The sequence below is a fragment of the Balaenoptera acutorostrata genome, chromosome 3 (assembly GCF_949987535.1).
Source record: "Balaenoptera acutorostrata chromosome 3, mBalAcu1.1, whole genome shotgun sequence".
In the NCBI taxonomy this organism is placed as follows: Eukaryota; Metazoa; Chordata; class Mammalia; order Artiodactyla; family Balaenopteridae; genus Balaenoptera; species Balaenoptera acutorostrata.
In genome coordinates, this window is record NC_080066.1 from 168,014,581 (window position 1) to 168,040,589 (window position 26,009).

General features: G+C 41.0%; 1 protein-coding gene across 4 annotated transcripts in view; it reads left to right on the top strand.

Annotated features, from left to right (window-relative positions):
• Positions 1-18,229: 18,229 nt before the first annotated feature.
• Positions 18,230-26,009, top strand: part of TC2N (tandem C2 domains, nuclear) — a 46,894-nt gene continuing 39,114 nt past the window's right edge. For 2 of the 4 annotated variants that reach the window (XM_057544315.1, XM_057544317.1), the window contains exon 1: positions 18,410-18,483. The gene's annotated coding sequence lies outside the window, so the exon portion shown is untranslated. Of the gene's footprint in view, positions 18,255-18,409; positions 18,484-19,074; positions 19,095-26,009 lie in introns of those variants that run through there. The other 2 variants (XM_007180863.2, XM_057544316.1) reach the window with 2 other exon arrangements.

The following is a 26,009-nucleotide window of genomic DNA, read 5'->3' on the forward strand; positions in this document are numbered from 1 at the left end:
AATTGCACAGTTAGATAACCTTGGACAGGTAGAATCTGCCGGCTTTGAGGTGACTGTAACACATCCAGATGGAGGTATTCTGAAGATTGTCAGAAGTATGTGTTGGAGGAGAGAGTTTGACGCTAGAGATTGAGTTCTGGAGGTCCTTTGAGAAGTGGTCCCGGGGATGCAGATGAGGTGGCTCCTTGAGGATGAGAAACCCAAGGATCCATTTTTTGATCTAAAAGACCAAATACGCTCATGAAAGCAGTCATCCACTCCCTGAGAGTTTGTCAATTGCTTCCTGAGTGAGTGACGGGGCTCCTACTCCCAGTAATTATGGTCAGTACATACCGTACCTGAGGAAAGAATGCTAAGATAAACAAAAATGACTCATGGCCCAATATCAAAACTGAAAATTACATTAACCATGCCATCTATTAGCTTCCGAAACAGCAGAGTCATTTTCTTATTAATCCATTAGGCAAATAAATGTTCTTGGCTGGAGGTTAGCATTCATTTCCCCCTAAAGTATACTGCATTTAATTAAAGGTATAGGAAAAATTCTATTGGCCTTAGGAGTTATGGTGATGTGGTGGGAATATCTCTAGTCTGGAAGTCTAGACATCTTTGGTTCTTTTTCCAGCTCTCTCTGGAAAAAGAGATAACTTTTCTAGGTCTCTCTTGACCTAGGGCAAGACACTTGGCCTCTCTGAGCCTCAGATTTTCCTTGTAACCTGAAAAAATGTTAACCCTGAACCCTGTATTCACTTGACTCCTCAACATATATTTTTCAAGTTTCTACTCTGTTCTTGGATTTGACCTGCTTAATAATCCCTGCTCAAACAGTTCTTTGCTCTGGCCTCTGGCCAGATAGCCATCACTCTCAATTCGAAAGCATGCCTGTGTTCTTTACACTAGAGGATGAAAAAGTGAGGTATGCACAACTCAGGTTCTTTACAGGAATTTTGTTCTGGCTCAGACAACTGGGTATAATAGTGTCAATCTGGGGAGGCAGAGGGAACACTGGGATTGGAGTTGAATAGACCTGGGTTTGGGTCCCAATTCTGCCACTTATCAGTTTGTGACCTGGAATAAGTTGCCTGGGTTCTCCGAGCCTTACTTTCCTCATCTGTGAAATGGGGTTAATGATACTCACCTCCTTCTTGTTTTGAGAAATAAGATGATGTATGTGGAAATGCCTGGTGATTTTCTTCCCTATTATCCTAGCAAGCAGCAATTGCCCCATGCCTTTCTTCACCTCAAATATTCCAAATATCCAAGCCATTCACCCAAGCAACGACTCAGTTTATAAACAGTTCTTGGAACTTGAAGGACCAAAGTGGCCTCACTTCTCTCAGCATACTCTTAGCAGTTTCCTTCTCATTTCATTTCATTTCATTTCAACTTGAAATCAGGTCCATTTCATCTCAACTTTGTACGAAGTGGGAATGTGGTTTCCAGCAACATTTTCACTCTTCCAATACACTGTTGATGTCCTAAGGAGGTCATTTTAATTGGATTTTATTGATAATGCCTCCCTATAGACCATGACAGCTGAAAGGATCTAGAAATCATGTCATGAGGTCCAATTACCTTATAATGAAGATTCCAAGGCTGAGAATAGGGGATTGACTTGTTCCAGGTAACCTAGTGGTAGATTGGCATATAGGTCTCCTGATTCCTGGTCTAGTAGTTCTCTTTCCCCTAAACCACAGAATCTTTCCAATCCTGAGCTATTTAAACTGTTTGTATCTCAAGTGATCTGAAAGCTATTTGCTTAATCCACAAGGGTTCTCCTTGCCCTTCTGTGCTGAAGGACATTCACTAATTTAGACCACTGTCATGTCCTTTCACGGGAACTCAGTAAGGTAAACTGTGGCACAATGAGGGACAGCAAAAACCACAAGGAGACCACAAGTATGTGGCAACTCAAATTAGAGTTGAGACAGAATATGCGTTATCAGAAAAAAAGACTTCAGGGCCCTTGGGTGGAGAATGGACCGTGACCTCTTTAGTCCACAGAACACTGATACAGAGAGAGAAGCAATAAGCGTTCCCACATGGTGCGTTCGTCTTTGAAATTGATCAGGGTCATGAGCAAGCCACCACGATATGGACAGCTCTGGGTGACAGTGGAAGCAATTTTGGTGACACTGTATGAGGCCTCCCATGCACATCTCTTCCTCCCTCCCTCTCTTTCTCCTTTTCTTTCTTCTCCAAACTTATCTTGAGCACTTTTAATATACCAGGTCTTACATTAGCTCCTTAACCCTGCTTTCTTTTTCCTTGGTCTCCCTTTAAAAACTCATCTGTCTTTCTTATTCATCTCCTCACCTTTTTTCCTCTTCTTCCTTCTCTTCCACTTGTTCTCCCCTCTTCCAGGTGTCTTTCTTTCATTGATAACCCGGAAGTCAGCTGGGGTCTCCTGGTCCATGAGATCTAGATAGTATTGCCTTGAACTCCTCATTCCATGTCCTGTAGAATTCCAAAGCCTTTCCAGATTTCTGAAGTCTCATGGGAGGTGGTCACCTCTGACTTCAAACTCTGAACTTCTCTGAATTTACTTGGTTCATAGGCCATTTCACCACCAACACGGTCCCCCGACCCCCAGTCCCTTGCCAGTTGATTCTGACATGAAACTCTGATTTTTACACAAAAAAAGATGAAACAACACTGTAGTGGATTGAATAGTGTCCCCCCCAAATTCATACCCGTCCAGAACATCAGAGTTGGCCTTATTTGGAAATAGGGTCTTTGCACAGATAATCAATCAAATTAAGATGAGGTCACACTGGAGTAGGGTGATCCCCAAATCCAATGACTAACGTCCTTATAGGAAGAGGAGAGGGCATATCAAAGATATACAGAGAGAAAAAAACCACGTGAATATGGAGGCAGAAGTGTAGTGATGTAGCTATAAGCCAAGGAATGTCAAGGATTTCCAGGAGCCACCAGAAGCTGGGAGAGAGGCAAGGAAGGATTCTTCCCTAGAGCCTCAGAGGGAGCATGGTCCTGCTGAAACCTTGATTTGGGAATTGTAGCCTCCAGACTTGGGAGAGAATAAATTTCTGTTGTTTTAAGCCACCCAGTTTGTGGTACTTTGTTACAGCAGTCCTAGGAAACTAATACAAACACTGTTTTCATTTGTGTATGGAGTCAAAATTTACTGAGGATTTGAGAGTGGAGGGTGGGACAGAGAGTAATTTACATTTCAGCTCTCCATCCCTGCTGTTTCAGTAGGTCCTCTGCCACCCCCCATTCTTCCTCTTCCATTCAACTTGCCTCTTTGTCCCTCCTTCCCATGAAGTCCGCAAACTCCAAATGCATCTGGCTCTAGGATGCAGAATGCCTACTCTCAAACTCAGCTCCCAGCTCACCATTCAGGCCAAAACCCCTCCAGATGCTCAGCTGCACAAAATGCTTTGCAGGGACTAGCGGTCCCTCTTAAAAGGGAAAGGTGGGTTTTAAGAACGATTTCTGTCCCGCTTTCAGAAGACATGTTCTTGCTTTACTTCCATCCTTCTGCCTGCCAGACACAATGGGGTAGGTTGTTGGCCTTAACCCTAACCCTCACCCCACCCTTTAGAATGTCAGGATGTAGATGGTGGAAGCTGAGAGGGATGTGATGGTCTCTCAGTCAGTGGATGCTGCCCTGGGCACTTTGGGGAGATACTAAAAGAATACAAGCCTGCCCTGAAGAACACTCCGGAAGACCACCCTTGGCTTCTCTTCTTTAAAAGCGTTGTTCAGCTTGTTTGATCTCTCCCATCTTCTACTAATAATCTCTTGCATTCTATTTCCTCCTCCCAATATTTCCTCTTCTCCTATGTACCTATATGTATAGAGCTTTTAAATGTTCTGTCACCCTTATTATTCTATTTTTTTATGCTTGTAAATTTCTAAGACCCATAGGGTGATTGTTCTTTCCAATTTTTATAGGATATACAGGAAACTTAAGTCTAGAGGTAAAGTAAATTGCCCAAGGTCATCTGTGTTTAAGTGACAGAGCTTGCCCAAAACTGCAGACTGGTGCCCTTCCTGCAAATGTCATGGACTTTCTTCAAGTGGTTGTGAACTGCAGCCTTTAGTCTAGAAAAATCCACTTAATTCAGACTAGCCATCTTCTTGTTGTAGCAAGAGTTCTGGATATGTCAGCTTGATTCCCTTTAGACACCGCTCTGTGTTTTAAGAACTGATTTCTAGCCTGATTTTAAATTAAGTTTATTAGTTGGTTTGAAGAACTCTGTATTTTGACTCGGGCTTCAGAGAAATAGTTTTACTAGGTTACACGAATATTTTGAAAGTCAGTCCTTACTTCTTTTTCAATTCAATAAAAGTTTGCCCAAACAAAGCATCCCACAGGCGAAACTTGTGCCAGATCCCAGATGTTTAACACGTTTGCTTCAGATATTGGAGTTCATGGCCTCTTATGCTTGTTAAGCCAAAAAATGTAAGACCATGGAAAGGATTTTTAATATCTAGGAGTGCTGCAAGGTTAGGCTGGATTCTGGGCAATGGCAGCAACTCAACAACCATTTTGACCACAGATTTTTCGATTTTGTGTGTGTGTGTGTATGTATGTAATTTAAAAAAACAATCCAAGCAGACAGTTCAATGAGGGGGAGCATGAACTCTTTAGGTTTGATTCAATTCCAGTTCATTTTGGTTGATCTATGCCGAAATGTTAAAAAAAAAAAAAAGTTCCTTTTCTATTCCTGCTATTGACTCCCTAATTTGTAATCACTCACCTGGCTCTGCCATTCAATCAACCAACCATTTACTGATGAGTCATGGGGTTCAGAATGATGTAATATTAATACTAGCCAGTGTCTACTGGGCACTGACTGTGCCAATCATGATGCTGTTTTCTGTGCATGTGTTGTATCATTTAATCCTCACATCTTCACTACGGCCATATTACCACCTTGGTCCCAGCGACCCATCTCCCTCACCTCTATTCTAGTTCATCAGCGAGCAGTTTCTCTGCTTCCACCTTTCCTCCTGCCCCCTAGTCTATTCTCAACCCAGCAGCTGATCTTTATAAATGTTAAATCAGTTCATGTCATTCCTCTACTCCAAATCCTCCAATGGCTTCTCAGTCTATTCAGAGTAAAAGCAAATGTCTTTACAATGGCCCACGCTATCTCCTTTACCCCGAGTCCCACCCCATATTCCTCTGTCCCCAGTTTCTACCCTTCTTCCTCTCTTCTCTCACCCAGTCCCTCTGGCCCTCTCACTGTTCTGAGAGAACAGTGAGAAATGCAAACATGCATTTCTTCTGTATGGCTTACATATTATATTACATCTATTAAGGTAGGAAAGTGGGAGATGATTTGTTTCAAACAATTAACAACAATTCAGTGATCTATTGGTGGGGATAAAAGAAAAATCCAAAGCCCACGATAATTCATTTTTTTCAACAATCTTTAACTGTAGGAAATTTGACCAAAGACAGATTTCCCTTACAAATTAAAAGTCAAGGTTAGTGAGGCAAAACATTTTTATCCCAATCGAATATACTTATTATTGTTGGGAGACCGTTCATTTTCACCTACTGTACAATGTTAAGGGTTGGGATTTTTATGTTATGGGCATCTAATGCTTACAATTAACTTACTGAACCATTGGATAAACAATGATACCCAAAAACTAAGGCTCTTTTGAATAATTGGAAAATGAATCATTTTGGGAAATGTGTTTCAGATAATTCAGAACATACTTTCTGAAGCAATAAACCTTTAAAATAATTTTAGTCATATTGATGGATTTTTAAAATGAAGTATTGACCACTTTCTTGCCTCAGTAGCCAGACTATGCTACGTGTAAAGTTTTACTTGATGATGATTCAGAATTATCATTATAAACCTTGGTGGCTACACTTTGCTATATTATAATACAGTGTGTAGGTCTGTTTGTCCCTACACTGAATGATGGCCCCGGGCAACTGTGCTTCTTGAGTCCCTGTGTCTTCTTTGTAAAGTTCTACATGGGTGACTAGGAAGGGAAAAAGGAGTCACAAATGGGCAATTTGCATCCTGAGACTTTTGTGGGAGCCTTAGCTGTGTTGATGCTTTAAATGGAGAAGTAAGGATACATAATTACTTATGTAATTACTTACTTTACTAATTATAAGTGAAAGGGCCTTAGATCATTTTAATAACCTCTTTCTTCACCATCGCCTCCATCTTCATGCTTCAGCAACAGCATCCAGCAGCTGCAGAGCATTGGCTACTTTTAGAACCTGGGATCAGAGACACTCTGACACATTATCTGGACCAGAGGGAGCATAACGAAAGAGAGGATGGAGGGATGGTGGACAAAAGTTCCATTCACTTCACATCTTGTTTACAGGAAGTTTTGTTCACAACACTGAAATTGTCATTCAGCCCAAGATCAACTCAACCTGCCAATGAAAATATTTATATATATACTCTGCTGTTGTGGTCTTAATCATATTAATTTACATTTAAATAGTGTTTTGAAATGTACAAAATGCTTTCATTTGTTTTTCTTTTGTTCATCAAGTATTTGTTCAGTATCTACACCACTGTTCCATGCCTTATGGTAGACATTAGGAGTGCAAAGATGAGTATGGCCCCATCCCTACTCGTTTTCTTATTTTGATCCTCATAATGACCCCAAGAGGTTGCTAGGGCAAAGATTATTTTTATCCCCACTTTATAGAAAAGAGATTGAGGCTCAGAGAGGCCCTTGCACTGTCACAAAAAAGGGTTAAAGCCAGAATTTAAACTCAGATTTTCTGTCTCTAAAGACCATATTTTTTTTTCCAGTACTCCATGTCATAAACAAAATACTGAGAGGTGAGCACTTAAAGCAAATGAAAATGTATGCAAATCACAATGGGATGAAAATGCCAAAGACCCAGTTTCAAAGAATCTTGCAGGGACCTAGTTTTTTGAGAACTCATATCAAGTCTCTTGTGTTTAAGGGTCAGAAACTAAACATGCATTAACTTAGGCAAAAGATGCCATTTATGGGTTTATAACTGATGTGGCTTATGTACTAGTACAAGGGAAGAACAGGGTGCATCTTCCCTCAGGACTGAATGGAACCAAGAAGTCTAATGCCTTTGGAAGCATATCAACTTCACTCTCTTTTATTATATACTGACTTCTTCCTAGGAGACATGGCCACCGAAGTGTCTTCTATTGCTAAAAAGAAGGCTAACTGTTCTCTCCTGGCTATAGTTTGAAAAAAAGATTCTAGAGAAAGAGTGTGATTGACACTGCTCAGGTGAGATGCCTTCTCATGAACCAATCAACTGATTAGTGGAGTGAAATCATGGGAAGATATAGTAGCTTCTCCTAGGAGTACAAATTTGGAGTGGAAGGAGGTGTGGTTCTCATGATCAGACTCTGAATAGATGTCTACTCTGGACATCCTAAACTTAATCCACAAAGTTATTTTTTTCCAGAACTATCCTATTCAATTTTGGGAAATGAAATATTTGCTGAACTCCATCACAATGTTGTGCTGTGTTCAAAGGGGTCAGCACAATGTCAAAAGTGATGAGCAGGAAAACTCCAGGTAGAAAAGTTGAGTCCTCATTACTTTTAGCCAGTCCAGGAAGTGAAGAAGGAAGGTGGAATCTGGAGATGGTCCAGAGCAGTGAAAGGAAACTAGTGAAGGATGGGGAGATAGTGACTAAGAAGGGCTAAGCAAGGGCTTCCCTGGTGGTGCAGTGGTTAAGAATCCATCTGCCAATGCAGGGTACACGGATTCAAGCCCTGGTCTGGGAAGATGCCACGTGCCGCAGAGCAACTAAGCCCGTGCGCCACAACTACTGAGCCAGTGCTCTAGAGCCTGCGAGCCACAACTACTGAAGCCTGTGTGCCTAGAGCCCGTGCTCCACAACAAGAGACTCCAATGCAATGAGCAGCCCATGCACTGCAACAAAGAGTAGCCCCTGTTCGCCGCAACTAGAGAAAGCCCGCGTGCAGCAAAGGCCCAACGCAGCCATAAATAAATAAATAAATAAATAAATAAATAAATAAATAAATAAATAAATAAATAAATAAAATTTTTAAAAAAAGAAAGAAAGAGGAAGGTCTAATTGTTCCTGGCAGCCATTCTATAAACATGAGGGAACTAGATTTAGGATGATGTTCACATAATCTAGAACAGACAAAAGGGAAGAAAAACAGTCAATGATAAATGATTGAATTGTTGAGTCAATGACTCTGAAATCTGATCTACCTTTGGGCTTCCTTTTAGGTTAGACATATCAATTACCTATTGCTGTGTAACAAACCTTCCCCAAACTTAGTGACTTAAAACAACATGTTATCATTATTTACTTCATGAATCTGCAATGTCAGCTGGGCTCAGTGGGGAAGGCTTGTCTCTGCTCCATGAGGTATCAGCTGGAGCAGCTCAACTAGGGGCTGGAGAATACACTTCTAGATGGCTCACCACATAGCTGGAGAGTTGGTGCTGGCTCAATCAATGTGAGAGTCATGGCCCTTGTCATGTGGACCTCTCCATGTGGGTCTCTCCACAAACTGCTTGGGCTTCCTCAAATCATGGTGGCTGGGTTCCAAGAGTAAGCGAATAGAGAGAACCAAGCAGAAATTGTATTGCTTTTATGACCTAGCCTTGGTTGTCATATTCTGTTATCTCCACATTCTGTCATTTCCACAGTAGTCTCTTGGTCAATGAGTCACTATGGTTACCCTAGACATAGGGGAGAGGACATAGATCCCAACCTTGATGAGAGGAATTTCAAAGAATTACGAGCATGATTTAAGCCACCACACCAGCTAATACGTTTCCTTATGTTTATGACTATTCAAGTTGGGTTTTCTGTTATTAAGGGCAGAAAACACTCTTATTGATAGAATTAGTGTCACCTCAGCTGTAGGCAGCAGAATGTCTTATATTAACCACTCTCAATCACAATACCAATTGTAAAATGTTTACTAATAATTAGTTACTAGTAATTTAATACTTAGGTTTTGAAACTAATTTATTTTGCAAAGCAGAGCAGAATCAAGCTTACCACTATAATAGTGTAAGAGTCACTTATTTTAATTCTCGTAGACTTCTCTGAATGAGTGATAAGAGGATGGCATCAGAGCAAGGATATAGTTCATGGGAGCATTACTCCAGGTTGAGAGCTATTGGCCTAGATACCTCTTTGAGCAAGATTTGGAAGGAGATTTGGAGTTTGTGTACTAAAGTGTCAAATTCATTTCCTTCTCTGCATATGCTGTAGCTAAGCCAGTGAGGTGAAAGACTTGGGATCATATTTGATACTCTCTTTCTAATTCCAGTGATCTTTTTGGGGCAAAGGAAGGAATAAAGGAATTCTTCTTGATCATCTGCATTGTTCTACCCCACAATGAACTCTAATAAAACAAATCATTTTTAAGTGTCCACTGTGTTCTTAGCACTCTGCTAGGTGTTGCAGATATAATGATGATAAGATGTGGTTCTCTAGAAACCTAGAAAATAAATAGAAGGCAATAGAAGGCAATTGGAGAGCATCAGGAGGCTATTTAAAATTAAGTGCTAAACCAGGTGTGTAAACCAGCCTTATAAAGAAAAAGGGAGTGAAGAAAACCCGAGCATTTACTGGATTTCAGGGTGCTTCCCTACCAGAAGGTACAGTCCCAGATCACTTGGTCCTCCCTTCCTCAGCCAGCTATGACTAGACCAGGGTGAACATTTGACCCAGGGATGCCCAACCAGAGACCAGCCAATAACCTGTGCCTTGTGTGGAAACTGGCTGGAAAATATGAGCTGAGACCATCAGATTCCTCTCCCAGGAATCTGGAAAAGGAGAAGCAGTTACTTGTCTTAGGTGGTAGGCCCTGAGCTCAAAGACCTGGTAGATTTGCCAACAAGGAAGTCATTGTGGAATTGTGTGCAGACTGAAGCTTTGAGGGACTGGAGACTCAGAGAAGCTGGACAGGATGTGTAGGTGTGAGAGAGAAGCAATCTCCTTGAGGCGGGGGGCTGAGGGGTGTTGGGCTGCTTCAGCTCCTGACCTTTCTGAGGTCCACTTGTTCAGATCCTGAATTCCTTTATGTTTCCATTGTTCCCTTACCAGGATAGGGCTGGGACTAGGATCCCATCCACTTTCAATTGAATGAATTTGAGTGGATTTCTGTTACTTATAACCATCAGAGCTTTGTCTAGAACAAGTCAAGTATTTATAGATGAGGTGGTAATTTCCATGGGCCTTGAGGGATGGCTTGGGTTTATGTGAAAACAACTACATCTGGGCTTCACAGTTTACCAATCAAGCCTGTGATTTCATAAAATAAGCTTGACTTTTAGCATCACACACAACCTTGGGTTAAATCCTGGCTGCTTGATCACTTCTTTGTGATCTTGGAAAGGCTACTTATCTGTAAAGTTTAGATATCTTCTCTGCAGGGTTTTTGCAAGAATTAAAAAAAGTGTATGTATATGAACCATTAACACAGTGCTTGGCACATGATAAGTCAATGAAGAATGGCAGCTGTTATCATTCCAAACATATTTGGATGGGAGATGAGAAGTAATTTTCAACCTTGTTTCCAGTAACGTAAAGTGGTTTTGACTGAGTCATTTTGTATTTCTCGACATTTTGAAAGTGACTTTCTACGTTTGGGGGGGTGTGAGCCTGTGTGCACATGTGTTTGTTTGGCGAGGGCACTGTTTATCTCCTGTTTCCCCCTTTCCTATTGAAGTTGTAGTCACTCTGTTCTTGGACTAGTTATTGTTATTAATCAGACAGGCTGTATGTGATGAACAGGGGCGATGAGTTAGTCAGACTGCCAAGCAAGTTCATGTTTTGCAGGAAACGCCAAGTTGTTTCCTGAGGGGATGTTTTTCAGGAATGGAAGGGTATGCTTCACTGGCCTTCACAGACCCTGTCCTGTCCCCTGAGTGCTGTCACCTCGCGGGGTGATAGGATAGCTCTTTAAAAGCCGGTACACAGTGCTGCTGTCCAGCTGTGCTGGAAGTGCTCTTGCATTGCTGTTGTTGTTTCTCCTTCTGGTAAGTGAAACCCACGTCAAGTAGGAAATGGATTGCCGACCTCCCACATTTCCTCAAAAAATATCCCAACATTTTCAGTCCCATCATAAACTAGCAGGGTGGGAGAGGCTAGTGAAAGGCAGGGAGTAGTGGGGAAGGAAGGAATGTCTGAAAAAATGGGATTGTAAACTATTTTGAGACCCCCCCCCACACACACACATTACTAATTCGTATAAAGACTAATGCATATTTCAAACTAACAGATTGAGAGGCAATTATCATAAAAATATGGTTCCTCTGCCAACCACGTTTATTCATGAAGTCTCCTTATGGACTTGGAGCGGATTTAAAGAGAGGGGAAGAAAGTCTTGGCATTCTAAGCTGCCTGGGGATTTTGCTGGGCGTATGAGTTTTCCTAAAACTCTGATGAAAGCAAAACTCACAAATGATAGGTTTTCAATTTTATTTCAAATAATGATTTTGAGTTGCATTTGTAAACAACCGTTAATATTCAGAAGTAGCCTTCTGAAGAGTTAAAAATCTTTCTCTCCTCTGCTGTGGCAAATATTTAGATTTTACATCTAACCGGAAGAACAGAAAAAGTCAAACAGGATTTTACTGAGGCTGGGAAACTGAATCCTCTGACTTACCATTGGTCCAGTTGGTGACCCCAAGTGACTTGGGAGGGGAATCCTGGGCATGCTGGTCTGGAACTCTGGGGCCACAGTGGGGTAAGAGCACCTCCTCCACCCCATCCCAGAAAATCATGGCTGGAAGGTATGTCAGGCAATTATTGCTGTGTAACAAATAGTCCCCAAATGCCATAATATAAAATGACAATCATCTATTATTTCTCACCTGTCTGCTTGTCAGCTAGGGATTAGCTCCTCTAGTCTGGGCTTATCTGGGATGCTCTGTGTCCCTCATCCTCCTTGGACCAGCTGGCTGGCCCAGGCAAAATCTTCTCACAGCATTAGCAGAAGCACAAGAAGGCAAGCAGAAACATCTGAGGCCTCTTTAGGCCTAGGCTCAGAACTTGAACACTATTCCATCTCATTTTATTGGTCAAAGCAAGTGACATGGCTGAACCTATAATCAAGGGGTAGGGAAATATATTCCACTCCTTGAGTGGAAGGAACTTCAAAGTCATGGCAAAGAGTATGGATACAGTGAGGGCTGAAGCCAGTACTGTAATCTACTACAGAGAAGAAGGCCTGTGACTCTGACTGTACACTTGGTGAGTGGAATCACACAGCTTATCTGCAACTGTGACAGACCACTCTGTTCTGTGGTATTGATGATGGCGATCATAACTTGATGCTATTAATCAATCAATATTCCTCCTAACTCTTCTAATTTTGGTTCCATATCCCTCCCCAGACAACCTTCTGATTATCATTTAGCTTCCTGTATGGCTGTTTCTGCAGGGTGTAGTATTTTCACCTTTAGATACAGATGTATGGGACCTAAAATAATTCTATTTCTTATGTTATTTTAATAGACAGGCCCTATTAATATTAATAGGCCCTATTGTCTAGTTCAACCTCTAGTGAGCCTGGCTGAGTCTTCTTCTTTAACAGAGTTTAACTTAGTAAGCTGCAGGGGAAGAGAAACAAGTTTCTGAGCTTGAAAAGCTGAAAGTCAGTTTCCATACTACGATAAATTCACACTATGAAACCAGTGGGCAAGTAACCACCTTTCTGGGGAGACCTCTACCATGGTGTAATTTTTTGCCCAGATTTCCGTAGTTCCTACATATAACCCCAGCACTTTGCCTTTAATAATGGAAGGAAAGAAAGGTCCAATTCACATAATCCTCCTGTTGGGCAGCCAAGCACATGCATGGTGAACCAGAGGGCTTCAATCAGGGGAGCAGAACCACTAGATATTATTGATATAGGAATAAGATCTCACAGAATTATGGGAGAAACTGGGAAGTAAAGGAGAAGAAAAGAAAAAAACTCATCCCGCCACAAATAGTCCCTAGTTTATTCAACTATGTGTCCTGTAGATTAATATACAGTCTCCTTGGTAAGATATTCAAGAGCTTTCAGAGCCTATCTTTGTATTCCTATCTTCCATCACTCCTTAGTACATACTCTGGGTAACACTGAATTTCCTGAGACTCATAGGGAAACACTTCATAGTGTGTGAAAGTGACTGACAAGGGCTGATAAAGATGATGATGATGATGTGATGGTGACGCCATGCTTGTTTTCATGTCAAGATGTCAGCATTTGGATCGGGTGGCCATCAGAGAGAGAGAAAAGAGCTGCGTATCCATAAAAATTTTTCGTTATCCATTTGGGACAAACTTAAAGTCTCTATGACCTTAATACTTCCTCTGATAAATTTTCGTGTTTCATGTTTCCCATGCAATGCCTAGAGCAGAAGAAGATGTTTTCTAGCGTTTTGTGTAATCTCTATGTCATCATTTACGGCAATGTTAATCAAGGTAAGTAAAGCTAGCTGTTGGGGAAAAAAATGCCCCAGTATTAGTAGTTTACACAAAAAAGTTTGTTTTTCATTCACAACACAATCCAATGAAGATTAGTGGGTAGTGGGTGGTGGTTGGAGTCAATCAGAAACCAGGACATCTTCCATCTGGTTGCATTCTTAGCTTTAGCAATGGTTAACAATGGCTTAGCAATGGTCCAAGGTGGTCAAGGGATGAGAAGAGGGAGAGAGACTCCAAGTTTTTAATTGCATAGGTCCAGAAGTGAAACTCTACTCATACTCATATTCCACTGATGAGAACTGGTCACACAGCTTTACCTAGATACAAGGCGAATGGACAATGTAGTTTAGCTTTGAGGCCAGAAAAAGGAATTAAGGTTTGGTGGGCATCCATGACTCTGTTGAAATGTCACTTTCTCTCTGAGCAAGTGCTTGATATACTACAGGCACTCAAAAATTTTGTTGAACAAGTGAATAAATGAACGAATGAATGACTATGTATAGGCTTCTGCTGTTCTGTTTTTCTAAGGCAGAAAATGAGAAGGAAATCATTTGGAGGGAAGCCGAAATCCGTATGCCACACCCACTGTGTTCATATGACCATATATATTTGTAAAATTATTTCACAAGCACTCTAGGAATTCGTATTCTTTTAAAGATTTGTTTTTCGTTCATTCAACAAATATTTGAGTGCAGCTACATGTCAGGGGCTATGGTATGTGCTCAGAGAACAGGTGGAAGTCATAATTCCTGTTTATTGGTAACTCACATGGAATGAGTTTAGTAGAAAGAGGGAAAAAAAGCCAATAATCGCAGTTATTGAGTAGGTGCCATGATGGAGATATGGGTGGATTATGGCAGGAATGCTGAGGAAGGGCACCTCATTCACTTTCGGCTGGGTGTTGTGGAGTTTCATCTTCCAGAAGAGGTGATACTGCAGCTGAATGAACATGAACTTGCCAGTTGATACGCATAAAATGGAGGTAAAGAGAACAGTAGTGCAAATTTGGCACCTTTGGGAATTGCAATTAATTCAGAAGGTCAAAAATGTGTGGTGGTGGGTAGTTGCAGGGGAGGCTGGAGAGGTAGGGCTGGATAAGTCACAAAGCATTTACAAACTGTACTAAATGAGGGAAGAATGAAAAGGGATTAGGACAGGGATTAAGTGATTTGTCTCCATCAAATGAAATAATACACACAGCAAAATCTAAGCAGCAGTGTTACCCACATCAACCCAAATTTCTTTTTCTCCTTAGATCTGCCTCAAATAATGACATTAAACATTAAAAACACTAATGTTTAACATTAAAAAACAATGAACAAACAAAAACCCACTCAGAATGTTGCAACAACCATCATTCTATGGGAAGAGGGAACACAAAGGCACAAAGAAAGGTGTACAATATCCTCCATTCGTATCAATGTAGCCTTGCCTCTGAAAGTGGAACAGGAAGGAGGGACATTTCGAAGAAAACAAAGGAAGTGGTTTCATTGTTTTCAAAGAACTGTATCTGTCAGCAGAGTAGATCCTTCTAAGAAGCCTCTTTGTTTTTTAAATATTTATTTATTTATTTATGGGCTCCTTTTTGTCTGGATTCTTTTTTTTTTATAAATTTATTTATTTATTTTTGGCTGCGTTGGGTCTTCGTTGCTGCGCGTGTGCTTTCTCTAGTTGCGGCGAGCAGGGGCTACTCTTCGATGCGGTGCCGCGGGCTTCTCATCGCAGTGGCTTCTCTTTGTTGCGCAGCACGGGCTCGACGTGCGTGCGCTTCAGTAGTTGTGGCACACGGGCTCAGTAGTTGTGGCTCACGGGCTCTAGAGCGCAGGCTCGGTAGTTGTGGCACACGGACTTAGTTGCTCCGCGGCATGTGGGATCTTCCCGGACCAGGGCTCGAACCCGTGTCCCCTGCATTGGCAGGCAGATTCTTAACCACTGCTCCACCAGGGAAGTCCAAGAAGCCTTTTTAGATGGAAGAAAATTAGGAACAATTGGGAAGCTCTTGTTTTGGGACTTCTGCATCAGTGAGGAGGTTGTTAAGGCTGTTCAGTCAGGGAACCAAGCACCCGGTCCAGTTCAATAAGGACTACTGAGCGTTCATTCACTCTGTTCATCCAGCACATCTGAGTGACACTTTTGTGCCCTACACTATGATGTCAGGTGCTGCAGGGAGTAAAAGATAGGTAAAGGTCCTTGCCCTGGAGAAATAATACAGGAATCTAGAGGTTGCTAACCAAGGATGTGCTGTACTTAAGGGTCAATGAGAGAGAGAGAGAGAAAGTATATATATATGTGTGTGTAACAGGGAAGAGCCAAATCGGACTACATATTGGATCTGTTTCTTTTACTTTAACCTTTGCATTCTGCTGCTTTTGTTCACTAAAAGTATACTGTCTATACATAATGGCCTGCCTAGGGGAACCCTGCCCCTCTGCCTGAGGGAAACATCCGGAACCTGTCCACCTGTGGATGGCTACAGGAAAGAAGAAATTAACACATCCCTTCCCCGAGGCTGGCCATTCCAGGGGATATTTGCAAAACTTATGGCCCTTTTACTTTACTTCCTCATCTCCTTCCCCTCTTTGTGCTATAAAAGAAACTGGCATCCAAACCCCAGTAAGATGGTTATTTTTTTTTTTTTTTTTTTTTTTAATTTTTATTTATTTATTTATTTATGGCTGCGTTGGGTCTTCGTTTCTGTGCGAGGGCTTTCTCTAATTGTGGCAAGTGGGGGCCCCTCTTCATCGCGGTGTGCGGGCCTCTCACTATCGCGGCCTCTCTTGTTGCGGAGCATAGGCTCCAGACGCGCAGGCTCAGTAATTGTGGCTCACGGGCCCAGTTGCTCCGCGGCATGTGGGATCTTCCCAGACCAGGGCTCGAACCCGTGTTCCCTGCATTGGCAGGCAGATTCTCAACCACTGCGCCACCAGGGAAGCCCCAAGATGGTTATTTTGAGACTTTAGACTGCCATCTTCTTGGTCTGCGGGCTTTCCGAATAAAGTCGTATTCCTTGTCTCAACACCTTATCTCCGATTTATTGGCCTGTCGTGTGGCGAGCAGAGCAAGCTTGGACTTGGTAACATATATATATATCTATCACACAGAGTCATTTGACCCTTAAATAAAGTACATTATCTACATACTTTATATAATATATATTTTTAAAGCCTTGGAGTCTTAAGTCCAGAGTCAATCTTGATTCTATACTTGGGTAACCACTGTTTGTTTGACCCTCAATATTTTCAACTGTAAAATGACGATAAGAACAACATCACAATTGTGAGGCTTAAATGAGATGACTCATGTGAAAGCTCTGTGTAAACAGTACAGAACTTTGCAAACATTTGTAATAGAGTGAAAAATTATTGAAGGTGAATATATTAGGACTTAAAGCAGTGTTTATCAAAGTGTGTTAGTTGAAACATTAAGGCCCCAGGATGGCAACTGGCATTTCTCAGGAAGAGAGTTGTATGGTCTGGAGGAGAGGCAAAAACTTTACCCTCTTAGGGGTTCTGCCTGGAACTGAGAATTAAATTGACATAGACAGATTAACAGCAGCAACACATAAAGATTTTTTACATGTACATGGGAGCACCCACAAGACAGTGAAGACCAAAGAAGCAGTTAGAGCTGAGCACATACTAAGTTGGACAAAGTAGTAAGTAGTGAAAATGGGACAAAACAAAGGGGCTTGAGCTAGGGCAGTTAATAGTGGAGAAGTGGCTATGAAGATAAGGGTTAGTTTAACAAGGTTTGTTTGTATAGATTTCCCTCATCCTTGACTCCCATCTCTGGTGATAAGACTGTTTCTTTCCTCAGGGTAGCGGGAGGACATCGTTCACTTGGGAGTTCCAGCTCCTGCTTTTCGGAAGAAAAAGGAAGATCAGAGGTCCTTCTTCCATCTGATTCTCAAGTGCCTTTAACTCAAAATAATCTTTATGCCAAAGTGGCATATTTTGGGGTGGCATATTCTGTCACTCCTCAGGTCCAGTAAATTTGAGAAATACAGGATGATACAAAGTAAAACACAGTTCTTAGGCCTTGAATGCCTTGTCAGCTCAAGGAGTAACTATATTGTGCCTCTTTCCCCAGATTAATTTGTTCTCAGGATCTAGGCCTCCTCTCCACCTCCCAACCATCCCAACTCCCACTGCAGCATCTAGGGCCTGGAGATTAACAGAACCCATTTTGGGAAAGACTACTCTCCAGGAAGAAAATTATCACCTTCAATTTACAATCCAGCAGCCTCTCAAAAGCTTAGCCATTCATCAACAGATAACCTAGGAATTCACTCAACAGCTTTCCAAGTACAGTGTTGAGATTTCCAGCGACGAAGGCAAAAAAGGGCCAGTCAACCAACTCCTTGCCAGGGTGCCAGAGGGGATTCCAGCATAGAATGGGGGTGGGGCAGGTAGTGGATACCTTTGGGATTCCTTCCAATGTACCTGCTGCTAGCAAAGCAGTAGGAAATGTAAAGTCACAACAGTGAAGAGTTGCGAGCTGATTCTCAAAGACTTTATAATTAGGATGTAAACACTAAAGACCAGTAACACAACTAAGAAAAGTTTCTCTGCTTCCAAGAAGTTTCTCTGCGTGCAGAAATATCTTCTGGCAAGAGAAACTGCTCCTTCCTTCCCTATTCAAGGAGGTTCATCAGGTCAGCTGCTTTTCCACTATACCCCTCTCTATCTTTTATCTCCCGTCTGACCCCTCAACACACTCCAAACTCTGCCTGGCTTCATTTTATTCCTTTCCAGAGGGAGCACCCGAGAATCGCGGCTGGGAGAGGAGAGGAGGGGAGGAGCCGAGGGCGCAGGCGCCTGGCGCTCAGGTACACTGACAGACGTCTCCTCCCCGTCCCGCCCCTCGGCTTGCACCTCCCGACGGGCGGGCGGACCTGGGGAGGGCGGGGCGGACCTGGGGAGGGCGGGGCGGACCTGGGGAGGGCGGGGCGGACGGGAACCTGGTGAGGGGGCGGGGCCTCGGGGCGCGGCCGCGCGAGGTGACCGGATCGCTGTTCCCGCGGCCGGCAACGCCAGAACGCTCACTGCCTCGAGCAGGTAACTGGCCACCTCAGCGCGGTGTGAGGCGGGGGCTCCCCGAGAGCGGCGCGTGGAGACCCCGGGGACACGGCGGGGGAGGGGGCCGGGGGGTGGGGGGCTCAGGTGTGGGGTCGCGGGTGCTTCCCCGGGCGAGCAGCGTGGCGCGGGCCTCGAGCGGCTGCTTCCCTACCCTCCCGGTGGGACTCGCGGACGGCAGAGTAGCCTCGTCGCCCCCAGCCTCGCGGGGCCGAGTCTCCTCAGCGACGCCTGCTGTCCGGAGGCCTGAGGGAGGTTTGGGGCCCCTCGACAGCCGCGATTTCCGAGGCCGGGAGGGCAGGGACTCGTTTTGTGGGAGCACGGTGGGCTGTAGGTCCGCTGGGCTCACCGGTCGGCTCGTTGGGACCCGCGGGCCGGACGGAGGGGAGACCCCAGCCCCGGCGGGGCCGGCCGCGCGCCGTGCTCCCTGCCCTGGGCGCGCGCTTGCGACCGCCGGCCCCAGGTGGGCTCTGGCCTCTGGGTTAAGAAGAAAGCGAACGTATTTCCTTTGCCTGGAGAGTCTGATGAGAACCGGTTAGCGGATGGTTTTTATCTCTGAAGTTTCTGAAACTTTTTGAAGCGGCGAAGGGCTGGTAAACATCACTTTGTTTTGGTTTTTGCAAAACATGAATTATCTACCCAGCTAGGTTTTTAGATTCGGTTTGTATCTATCTCCTCCAATTTTTTTTTTCTTCTTCTTTCTTTACTATAGTTTTCTTTAAGTCAAGGAAGTTCTGTGCGTGAATCGTGGGTATGTCGCACACAGGTGGACGTGCAGGTATAGGCAAGATAGATGCCAAGCCAAAAACATTGATTCCTTTAGAGTGCTTAAAATACAGCATGTAAAAGGATTGCTTTCGTATTTAAAATATACTGATTCTCACTCCAGGTAGGCAGTTAATAGAGGTGTTTTCCCTGACTGATACTGTTACAAATAGCCTGGAAATATTAAGAGTTAATAGCAACACCACCGCCTACTTACCAATTTAATATTTCCATATGGAACTTTATCATGGCTAAAAATTGCTCTTTCTGGAAGGAGAGATTTATATTGCTTGCCTCTGAGAGCTGGGATTCGAGGAGATTTGGTTTTTTATCATATATTTTGTATTTTGTGGTTTTTGCTAATGACTTTGAGTGTCTTCATGACTGGAAGAAAAAGCCTTCATAAAAATTTGCTTTTTTTTTTAACCCTTGAAGAAGAAACAATTTTAAGTTCCTCTTGTATTTTATTGGCTCCACTTGAGTTATAATTGTGTATTCACAAATAAAACTAACAAATTGAGGGGCTAATTCAGGTTGAGAAAAAATGAGTTTGTGATTCTTGAAGGACATCTGGCTGAGCTGCCTAGTTGGCAGTTAGATATGTTGGTAGCGGGATTTTCTGAAGTCAGGATCAGAGTTGTGAATGTTGGAACCACCCATGGATTTGTGATAGTTAATCTTGTGAGAGTGGAAGAAAACATTCCAGTAAGTAGAGTAAGAAAAGAGGAAGACCAAGGATGGAAAACAGCAGGACTTAAGTGATGGGTAGAGACAGCCAAGGAGACCAAGGCGGAACATTCAGGAAAGAAGGAAGCAAACTAATAAACAATGGTGTCCTAGAAGCCAGGAGACGGAAGAGTTTTCATAAGGATAGAAATCTGTTTTAGGGTCAAATGAATCAGAGGAATCAGGAAGATTGGGGCTGATAAAGTGCCTGTTGGTTTTGGTAGTTAGGAGTATGTCATTGAACTCAACAGACATAATTTAAGTAAAATGATAAGGTTGGAAGCCAAATTTGAAGGACTTTGAGGAGTAAATAGAGGATGAAGAAATAAAGATTGTCAGTGTAGAATCCTTTTTTTGAGACACAAAGATTTGAAGGAGGAGTGATAGGGTGGTAGAGTGATAGGGGAGTTTATAGTCAGATTGGAAAGAATATAAGGCCAATAGAATACTTTTATGTTAAAGTGCATCACCCAGCATGGGAAGCTGACTGCAAGTTGCTGCGCATATTGACAAAACTATAAGTGTTTAATCTCCCCAATTCAAATTATGAACACTATTTTAGTGGTATTTTGGTCTGTTGGATTCAGGTGTTTTTATCAGTGTCAAAGTCACACTTTAACAAACTGTTGGATTGTATTTCACCTGAGTTCCAGTACTTGGATACTTCCAACTTACTTTTGTCATGTGATTTTTCTAGTGTGTATCTCAATGACTCTTCTAAAAATCTTATGTAGGTATCAGACATTTTGGCTAAATCAGAATTCATGAGGCATACATCAGTTAGGGCCTTTGCTTCAATTATTATTATGCATTTAAGGGAAAATGCTCTTAGATGAAAAGTTCTTTATGAGTTTCACTCCAGTCTTCATTGAGAGTTTAATTTTTGTTGTTGTTCAGGCAGTAGTTTTATGTGTATGTTCCTTAGGATATGAAAAGAATGGCTAAAAATGGAAAAGGCAAACAATCAAGTGTTGATAAGGATGTGGAACAACTGGAACTCTTGTACTCTGCTGGTAAAAGTGTAAATTGGTGGCAGTATGTACTAAAGTGAAACATATGAATAAATTATGCCCAGACTATACCTGAAAAAATTCTAGAAACTGCAAACTAAAGTAACAGAAGACAGATAAGTGGTTACCTGAGGCGGGGAGTGGCAAGGGAAAGAAAAGGGGGATGGATTCAAAGGGGGTATGAGGAAACTTTTAGAGATGGTGGATGTATTCATTGGTTTATTAGTTTTCTTGATTGTGAAGATGCTTTCACCACTGTATACATATGTCTGACTCATGTAATTGTACATTTTAAATATGTGCAATTCACTGTAAGTCAATACCTCAATAAAGCTGTAAAAAAAAAAAGAGTAAATAAAAGTAGAGAGTAAAATGTGAATTCCCTGGCGGTCCAGTGGTTAGGACTCCACACTTCCACTACAGGGGGCATGGGTTCGATCCCTGGTCTGGGAACTAAGACGCTGCACGGCCGAGGCCAAAACCAAAACCAAACCAAAACAAAATAGAGAGTAAAAGAAGACATACCATTTAAGTATATTCATTTCTTTTAAGTATTATAGTTATTTCAGGATGATGGGGTTATTGATAATTTTAATTTTCTTCCTATAGTTTTATGTATTTTTCATATTTTCTACCACAACATGTATTTGCTTAATTTTTATTTTTAATTTTTTTAAATTTATTTTTTTAACTTTTTATTTTATATTGGAGTATAGTTGATTAACAATATTGTGATAGTTTCAGAGTGATTCAGTTATATGTGTATCTATTCTTATTCAAATTCTTTTCCCATTTAGGTTGTTACTGTGTTTGGTTAATTTTTAAGTGAAAAATTATTTCATATGTGCAGAATAGTACTTTTGACACGTCTACAGATTTAGAGAATACAAATAAAATAAATGCCCGGTACCTATATCATGCATTAGAAATAATACATAATATTTCTGAAGCCCTAATTATATCTTTCTCCCTGATTGTGTCTTTCTCTTTCCATGTTCCTTGATTTTCTGTAGAGTTTTACTACATACATAGGTATTCATAAGTAATGTAGTGTTTAGTTTTGTTTATTCCTTGACTTTTTTGGGGCACAAATTATATTTATGAGATTCATCTGTGTTGCTGTGTTATAGTTCATTTGCTTTTTTTGCTATTCTGTTATATGAATTTACAGCTGTTTATCCATCCTCCTGTTAATGGATATTTAGGGTGTTTTCAGTCTTCTTTTTTTAAATTTAGTTTTACTTTTTGCCATTGAAAGCTGTTTTGTTATTACTGTCCAATCTGTGTTTCTCTGTGTCCATGTACAAGAATTTCCTATGTTTTTTGCTTAGGAGTAGAGTTGTGGATCTTCAGTTTTGCTAGGTAACGCTGAATTGCTTTGTAAAGTGGTTGTACCAGTTTATACTATCACAAGCAGCGTATAAGTGTTCACTTTGTTCCCTTTCTCAACAACATTTGAGACATTTGTACATTTGTAATTATCTGAATTTTTTCTTTTCAACAATCTGGTAGATGAGAAATGGTAGGGTTTAATTTACATTTCTTTAATTACTGATGATGTTGAATCTTTCATAGTTCCTATTCAGTGGGATGGCTGTTTATATTTTTTGCCCATTCTTAATTTTTTTGTCTTTTTGAAATTGATTTCTAGAAAAAAATATATATATATATTTTTTCTGGGTACTAATCCCTTGTCAATTATGCATGTGACAAATATCTTTTTCCCAGTAAGTAGCTTGTCTTTCACTTTCTTTATAGTGGTTTTTGATAGACCCATTCTGTAGTTTAATGTAGTTGAATATGTCAGCCTTTTCCTTATGGTTTGTTCTTTTGACATCTTGTTTAACAAATCTTTCCCTTCCCTGAGGTCATAAAGATATAGTCTGATATTTTCTTCTAAAAGCTTTAAAATGTTGCCTTTCATATTTGTGTCCTTAGTCCATGTGAAATTGATTTTTGTGTGGTGTGAAGTGGGGATCCAGTTTCATTTTTTTTTTTTTTTTTGAGTTAGAGAGCTTATTTATTTGGATACCAAAATCACAAAGAGTTATTACAAGACTAGAGCTGGTGAAAGTTACAAGGATCCAGGGGCTAAATTCTTTAGGATATGAGAGAATGGATACAAATCAGTAGATTACAGTAGGAAGGAGAGGTAATGAAGGATATCATTTGATGACATGGTATTCAAAGCTGGGAGATTTAGCAACGAGGGAGGGAGAATGGTCTAGAAACAGCATGAGGAATAAGGAGGCCACCTCCCCCAGTTTCATTTTTTTTTTTCATATAGGTTGTCAGTTTTTCTCAGCATAGTTTATTGAATATTCTGTTTTTCCTCTCAGTAATCTATAAGTATCATATATCAAGTTTCCATGCATATGTTCATATGTTTCTGGGCTGTGCTTTCTTTGGTCTCTTTGTGTATCCTTGCTGCAATCTTACTTTTACTTTAGTTGTAAAAGAGCCTCCATACCTAAGAGACAGGTCACCCACCCATGCTTCTTTTAAAACTCAAATTAAAGTTTAATTTTTTTCTAAAGTAAACTTTTCATCTTAGTATACAGGAGTATGTTATCTAAGTCTTAAATATCTACTGTATTCATCCGAGGTCACAAGTACTTCTTCTTTTTTTTTTATTAATTAATTTATTTATTTTTGATCTTCGTTTCTGTGCGAGGGATTTCTCTAGTTGTGGCGAGCGGGGGCCCCTCTTCATTGTGGTGCATGGGCCTCTCACTGTCACGGCCTCTCTTGTTGCGGAGCACAGGCTCCAGACGCGCAGGCTCAGTAGTTGTGGCTCACTGGCCTAGTTGCTCCGCGGCATGTGGGATCTTCCCAGACCAGGGCTCGAACCCGTGTGCCCTGCATTGGCAGGCAGATTCTCAACCACTGTGCCACCAGGGAAGCCCCACAAGTACTTCTAAAGATACTTTATTGTGGTTTACATTAGGCTGTCTTTAGTTTTTGCAAATCCTGTCCTAACTCACTAGAGTTAACTTTAACTTGAAAAGTAAATATTGGATTTGCACTTTTGGAATATAGTTAAGACATTTGGAAAAACCTTCACACTGACTATAGCTGTATTTAAAAAAAGAATAGCTGTATTTAAAAAAATTTTTAAGGTACTTAGGATTTAATATGTCAAAATCTAAGAGAAAGCTGAAAATCTGAGAGACTGTAGGAGCCCTTAAGTCTTATTTGCTTTGAGGGTATTTGCTAAACTGAGGGAACTTGATTGGATTTGAATAAGAATTTGGTAGAGTTGTAGGACCAGAGGTATAGTTAGAAGTCAGCCCAGGGCTCATTCAAGGTTAGCTAACAAGAGACTTTCTGCCCATAATTCTGGGATCCCAAAGGTCTTTGATGTCATGGAAAGGATGAAAACTCAACCTTCTTCAAGGATCTGCAAGGAAAATTGTCTTGAGGCCAAGTAAAGCAGAAGGGAAAAAAAACCTGTCCTTGGGCAGTCGTAACTACCAGATCATGAGGGAAGTACACATCACCTTGGTGGTCTAAAAAAATTTCAAGATGTGAATTTTAAAAAAATCTTTTATTTTTTAGATATAATTCATATGCCATAAAATTCACTCTTGAGAGTGTATAATTCAGTGGGTTTTCATATGTTCATAAAGTTGTACAACCATCATCACTATTTAATTCCAGAACATTTTTATTACCCCCAGAAAAAAACCTTATACCCATTAACAGTCATTCCCCATTTCCCCTTTTTCCCTCAACCCCTGGCAAACTCTAATCTACTTTTGTCTGTATGATTTGCTTATTTTGAGCATTTCATATGAATGAAATCATACAATGTCTTTTGTGTCTTATTTCACTTAGCATAATCTTTTCAAGGATTATTCATGTTTACCGTGCATCAGTACTTCATTCTTTTTAATGGCTGAATAATATTCCATTGTATGGTTAATACCACATTTTGTTTTCACATTCCTTAGTTGATGGTTATATCCACTTTTTGGCTATTACAAATAATGCTGCTATGAACATTTGCATACAAGTTTTTGTGTGGAAATGTATTTTCCATTTTCATAGGAAATATATTTTCATTCTCCATTTACCTACAAATGGAATTGCTGGGTCATATGGTAATTCTGTGTTTGTTTTGAGGAACTGCCAAACTGTTTTCCAAAGCAGCTACACCAGTTTTCATTCCTACCAGCAATGTATGAGGGTTCTGGTTTCTCCATCCTCATCAACATTTATTTTTGTCTGTCTTTTTGATTATAGCTATCCTACTGTGGGTGGAGTGGTATCTCATTGAGGTTTTGATTTGTATTTCCCTAATAACTGATGCTGTTGAGCGCCTTTTCGTGTCTTCATTGGCCAATTGTCTATTTTTTTGGGGGGGGGGGAGGGGAAATGTCTGTTTGCATCCTTTGCTCATTTTTAAATTGGGTTATATGTCAAGGAATGAATTTAAAATGATATAGTAAACAAAGGCAAATATTCTCTGTAGGAGTATACTTTTAAAAAAAGTCCTACCAGTAAAGTTTTGAGGTCAATGGATAATTTGTCAAAGATAACCAAGTGCACAAGGAAATAAGACAACCTGAACAAGAATCAGCAGAAACAATAGACATTTAGAAGAAAACTTGCAAAGGCTTATATATTGTAATGACTAGTTATTATTAAAATAACCATGATGGGCTCTATTTAAGTAAGTAAAAGGCACGTTTGAAAATATATGCAGGGAGCAGGAGTCTGGAAAGTGACAGAGGTACAAAGCTGGTTGAAAAGAGGAACTGAATGTAATTTCTATTAATGAAAAATGCAGTAATAAAAACTCAAAACTCATTTGTTAAGTTTAACCACAGATAACGCAATTAGGCAAACCCCAAGGGAGAATGAATTAACTGGAATATAGATCAGAATAAATCATTCAGAATACAGCTCAAAGATACAGAAATGGAAAATATAAAAGAAATGAAGATACATGAAAATTAGAATGATCAGAATGAGAAGTTATAGTGAGAAAGTCTAGTAAGTGGA